We start from the raw sequence: 6,769 nt of genomic DNA, 5'->3' as shown, positions 1-6,769 counted from the left end.
AGATATTTACTTATTTTCCAAATAGAAGGTATCATCTCCATTTTGTCTATCATGATAAGTTGTCACAGGTTTTTTCAATGAATTTATTTTCTTACGTGTATTTCTTCTCATAGAATGAACTTAGCCAAATGAAGCTGAACATGTGAATTCTTGATGACCCAGTTCAAGAATATTGTGTATATAGAGGCCTTGTACATTCTAGTATAATTTATCCCTCATATGAGGTCACTTATGGATTTAGGAAAATGCAAGATGCATTTTCAAAGGTTGTCTTTTGTTAGTTTTGAGACACCAATAATTATTGAAAATAGGATGTAACATGACTACAAACAAAAAGATAGTTTTGATTTTACACAAATCATATTAAAAATTTCCTTGAATATTCTTACAAAGTTTAGCCAAATGGTTTTATTCATATGTTGACCCTTTCTTTACTTCTTTAAAAGTCTTAATTCACGAAGCTTCTCTAAGTCCCATTGTAGTTGGGTTACTCATTCCTTCTCTAGCAAGACTGGTTGATTCTAAGTCTCTATGCTTTTATGCCTGTAATTTAATGCTCGCCATATAGGTCTAAAATGAGACAAGACCATCTTTAAAAGAAGTAACAGTACCAACATTAGATATTTCTCTTCCTTTGGAGGAATTGGCCTCATTAGCATTACTATCAATATAGAAAACTAAGATCTCATTAGATTATTTTTCTCCCTCTTAACTTCAATGAACCCTATTCATCTTTAGAGATCCCATTTTTCATCACCAAATCTCCATTAAATGATCTCTAGCTTCTCATGGAGTTCCTATATTAGAAGCTTCATACATAGTATCACTTCCATCATCTGCAATAGCTGGTGATAATCCAGATATAACCAATGCACGATTGCCAACTAAAGAAATACTAGAGCCAATGTTGAGATCTAACTCCACAATAATAGCTAATGAGTTTCCATGTTTTTTTATCAATGGGTTAATCTATTGAATTATTATAAAATTTACGAGTCAATAAAAAAAATCATCAAATCAAGCTCGGTATTAATCTCAATTATAACAACAACCATTTAGGCCAACTATTTGTAAAGTACATATTGATATTTGGTTTGAACTCAATAGTTTGGATGGTGAATCTGATAATGTTTTTATGGTTGTAGAAGAAGAACTCATTTTTAGCAAATCCTTGCTCAAAATAGTTTTCATAAAAATTAAGATCCACCAAATATTCTACACCTCAAAATAGAAAACAATCAAATGACGCTAGTTGTGCACACCATGTTTACTTTGGTTCTAATTATCTTCCTACCAAATAATAGTATAGGGCTTTTCTATAAAACAATGCTACTAGCTACCACATTTCTAAAATGATCAGTTGCATGCCACTATCGACTATACTCTTGCACCTATGCTTGGTGCAAGCACTAGTATATAGTACTTAAGATACCACTGAATATCTAAATCATTGTTTTTCAAAGAAGCTGTAAGGCATAATTTGAGTGAATTTAAATACTCGAGGCAATTCTTGAGTGCGGATGATTCAATTCCTTAGTGTCAAAACTTGAATATATTTCATGCTTATCATTTCCTCTAGAAATTCTTATGTAAAACATCATTAAAATAATTGTTCCCTTTGATAGCGCCAAAGAGTGTATACATACAATATTTTTGAAGTTGTTTTGTGCTAAATGAACCTTTTGTGATCAAGTCTTGTAAATATCTTGGTTGGTACAACTGCAAATTTCTTATTGGCTTTGTACTGGTACCCAAGATTAACATTGATGACATTAGTAGAATTCAAGGTTTTGCTCTTGTATTCCTATTAATTGTACTTGATTGTCGAATATGTTAAAGAAGAAACAAATGCCAATTAATTTACAAATTGTAATTGACCTGAATTGCTTGATGTATTTTTTAAATGTTGAGATGCATATACTAAGAATTTTTTTGTTGCTACAGGCCAAGCCATAGCTGACAGACAGGTCAAAGCTTCCAACTATTGTGGATCCTATGATTAAAGAGTTTCTGAACTTGAAATATCTTCAGCAAGTAAGTTGCATGCAAAATATTTCTTTTGAAGGGAATTGACATTATTTTTAAAAATACATTCAGTTTATACAATTTTACTCATGTTTTGGTGGATAAAAACTTAACGTTCTTCCACATTTCTTGCCCATTTTATTGCATAACTGAAATAAGAAAAAATCTTGCCATTTTCCAATAGCTAAATGTCTTTAACTGTGATTGGAATTTGGCATAAAATGTACTTTTAAGGTTAGATTGTCAGCTAGTTCTGGTTGATCGCCATTTGAAAATTAGAGGTGCTAATCCTTTCATTGAAGATAAAATTTATAGTGCACTACATATCATCACACTTACCCAAAAAAGTTGAGCCAAACATTTGATTATCTAGATTGAAAGTCATTGTCCACTTCATAATCTTAGCAAGAAGAACACCATAAGTGCTTGTGAACCAAGTATTTATGATGAAACAAGAAGGAAAGAAAAATGAGAAAATGTGTTGAGCTGAGAGATAGACATTGGAAAGAAAGCCATTGATTATAAAAAGTATTAAGATCAAGTTTAAAAATAATATTTTAATTGACAAGCACAAAGCAAGATTAGTAGCTAAAGAGAAACAAATTTTCCTTGTACATCCGTGCACTATCTCCATGATTCCATGTTTGGTCCTTAGCCTCTTTGCAATAACCAAATGATCGATGATTGCCAAATAGTGCCAACATACAATGTGGAAAGGCCCTTTCTAGATCATATTTCAATGCAACAATTTATCAAATGATAGGCACTTTGAGGGGACAATGATCATCTTCAACCGTGTGACTTTGGCTCATTGCTTCAAATTTCTTAGAGGATATAGAAACTTACTGATTATAAACAACAGGTACGTTCTTAGAAAAAGAACCCATACTCATTGTAAACAACAGGTATGGACTTAATGCATATTTCATGAGTTGTGGTTCATAAAAACCCATACTCATCAGCTTGAATTTTTTTTTTAATACCCAATGCATTGAGGTGACGCTTACAATTTGAATTCATAACAACCATTTCTCATCAACTTAAATTGTTTGTTTAGTACCCATTGCATTGACGTGACACAAGGTTGAAGTATTGCAACTTCCTAGAAGGTCTGCCTACTCAATTCCATGATGATCCAACTTTCCTTGATCCTTGGGAGAATGATAGAGGAGCATCAATGTCAAGGTTGAAGGCATCAGAAGACATTAAGGTCTCAAGATAACCAACATGACCATGTTAGAATAGTTGATGTAATAAGACCCTGTGAAGGTCCTTTTTGATATGTTTGTAATCATTTTAGTAACATTTGAAAACATTAATTAACAAAAAACATATGTGCAGATATAAACATTAATCACAACATGTCCAATTTATTTGTAGGTATATTTTCCTATGAAGAAAGACCATGCCTGAAAATATGAATCCAGAAGAAAATAATGAGACAATGGATGCATTGTGGGCTAAATTTTGAAGAAAACCTGATAAATGTTGTTTTCCTTGCAAAAAGTGTAAGGGTTTAAAGAATTGAAGAATTCTAATCACAACAGCCCAGAGCCATTATAGGCAATACAATCATGTTGAAGGGGTCCATGATTTTCGTCCATTGCTGAATGTGGATTTCCTACTAGAGGAACATGGAGGTGTGAATATCCAAGCTGAGGATAACACTCCCATGGAAGAAGATGATAATGTGCTAGAGGACATGATTGAAGAAGATGGTATTGGGGCAAGTGATGAAGAGGCTTACAATGATGGTACTAGTGAATATGATAATAATGATGAAGATGGTCTTGATATACCTTTACTTGAGAAGGCATACGAGCCCTTATACCCAGGCTCCCAAACAACTCTACTGTAGGCTATAGTGTTGTTGGTGAACTTAAAGGTTATGAATAGTATATCCAATGTAGCAATGTCACGTATGCTAAGGTATGTTATTTTTTTCATCTTCAATGTTAGCATACAATTACTATTCATTATATTAACAATTCATATTTGTTGTTGTAGGTTGATTAGTGACTTTTTGTTACCACCATCAAACATTTTGCCTCGTTCGTACTGAGAATTATCTAACATTATGGATCAGATTGGAATGAAGTATCAGACAATACATGCATGTCCCAATGATCACATTCTATATCATAAACAACATGCATTTGTAACAGAATGTCCTGATTGTCATCTTAGTAGATATTGGTCTGATCAAATAACAAAAAAAGTGCCTCACAAGGTTCTTCGGTACATTCCCATTATTCCACATCTTGAACGATTATTTAGGTGCACTAGCTTGGCACAATTTATGGATTACCATGCACACAATAGAAGTCAGAATGACATTATGCGAATGCCTGCCGATGGTTTTGCATTTAAAGAGATAGAAGAAACATGGTCACACTTTAAAGAATAACCTCAGAATCTGAAACTTTCATTGGCGGCAGATGGTGTCAATCCATATGGAGATATGAGATCTGTTTACTTAGTATGGCCTATTTTTGTTATTAACAATAACATTCCTCTATGGATGTCCATAAAGAGGGAGCACATAATGTTGTCAATGATTGTGCCAGGTTTTTATTTATTTTATAGTTATCTAAATTAATTTATAAATAGTGCATGAAAATGGTTATAATAATTACATAATGTTTATGTTCATTCAATTGCTAGGTAAATACCAAGTTAGAGATATGAATGTGTATATTGAGCCCCTAATTGACGAGTTGTTGAAGTTATGAAATGGCATCACTATGTATGACATCTCTAGAACAATAGGACAGAAAATTTCAATTCCATGCAATGCTTGTATGGACAATACATGATGGCCGTGGGCTAACTCATTTTTGCGATATGTTATATTTATAAGATCACATATTTTTGGTCTTTTATAGTGCTTACACATTACTATCGAATGCTTAAGTTGCGCATGATAATTGTACATGATCCAATTATATATGATCTTTTAGGTCTTCAGACAAAGGGAAAATTTGCATGTCCTGTTTGTGGTCCGAAGATGAAATGTCGTCATTCAAGAAGTTTAGGAAAGAAGGTGGTTGATGAGTTTAGACACTTTCTCCACAATAATCATCGATATCGAATTACCAAAAAACATCTTTTCAATGGGAAAGAAGAGACATCATCAAGGCCACGAAGAATGACACCTCATTTATGGAAGTTGGAATACGATCGACTAAATCATCGAGGTAATGTCCAATTTGTTGTCCGAAGTTTACAATTTGTATTTCGATATTGTCTTATATTTACTAATGCTGTAACTGATGCTCCTGAAAGTTGTCAAGGCATCAATGACCAACTTCCTAGAGGAATGAAAAGTTATCCTACTCAATTTAGTGGGTTACCATACTGCAAGGATCTCCCAATCGCGCATTTGTTTGATGCTATGCATATTGGAAAGAATGTAACAGAGACACTATGGAAAATGTTGGATGGAAGGTGTGATAGAGAACAAATTGCTAAAATTTGTACTAACATTCATGAATCTAATCATGCACTAAAAGTTTTCATTGAATCAAATAGGAATGGAGATTGCATAAATACAAGTGCCCTTCCTTGGTTATTAACGGAGCAACAAAGTGATGCATTAAAAGAAGTCATAAAAAAAACAAAATTTTCAACAGGATTTACTGCAAATATGAGCACTCTTCTATCAAAGAAAGGTGATTTTGGGCCAAGGTTGAAGACACTTGATTGGCATACCTTCCTCAAGGTAAGTCATGTTTTCTATTTACAATATATTTGTAAGATTGAATGTAGCACCAGTTGCATTATTTAATAATATATTGAAATGATCATTTTTTAATGATTGCAGTTTGTCCTACATCTATCCCTTCCACAACAATTTGACAATAGTATTAAACAAGTTATATATGATCTTGGAAAATACATGAGGTTAGAAGAGTGTTTTTTCTTAGATTTGTAGCTTTTTATTTGAAATCTATTGTATAATTTTATTTGAAATCTCCTCTATGTGTTTTTGCGTGTTGAATCTCATTTAGGTGGTTATCATCTAAAGAAATTGATAAAAAAGATATAAAATATTGGAAGAGAAAAATTCCATAGCTTATGTGTGAAATGCAAAAGTGTTTACCTCCAACGTTTTTCAATGCTCAAGAACACTACCTCATACATCAAGTTGAGGAGATTGAATTGTGTGGACCTATACAAGCTAGATCAATGTGGATGGTTGAGAGGCATTTGAAATTTATGAAGGGCTTGATTTGAAAAAGAGCATCTCCTGAGAGTTCTGTAATAGAGGGATATATGATATAGCAGATCATGGTGTATATCAGTGAATATCTTCCAAAGTTTGTAGCAGGTATCTATCTAGATCGCATTTGGGATCCCAACTGTAATGAAAAATTCAAAGGGGAGTACCTGACGAGGAAAGGTAGATTGAGGAGGGTGAGAGGTAATTATAAGTTTTTTTTTGTAATTTAACAATTTTTATCCATCATCAATATATATAAGTTGTTTTTAACTGGTGTAATTGTCTTCTTTATAGTTGGTCATGAGTGGGGTGCACTACACTTATATATTGCAAACAATCTTAATTGAATGACAATGTGGATTGAACACTCTCAAAAAAATGGTCGCTCATTAACATTGGATGGTGTTGCATCATTGGTTAAAGAAGCTCATCGTAATGGAGATCCCAAAGTTATGCTAATGGTACTTGATCTAATATATGGCTTAAGAGATACAAAGGTATGCATAAGATTACTAATCATGA

Source organism: Cupressus sempervirens, chromosome 5, assembly GCF_028749045.1.
Source record: "Cupressus sempervirens isolate cs-2001-9-10 chromosome 5, ASM2874904v1, whole genome shotgun sequence".
NCBI lineage: Eukaryota > Viridiplantae > Streptophyta > Pinopsida > Cupressales > Cupressaceae > Cupressus > Cupressus sempervirens.
This window is presented reverse-complemented; position numbering follows the sequence as displayed.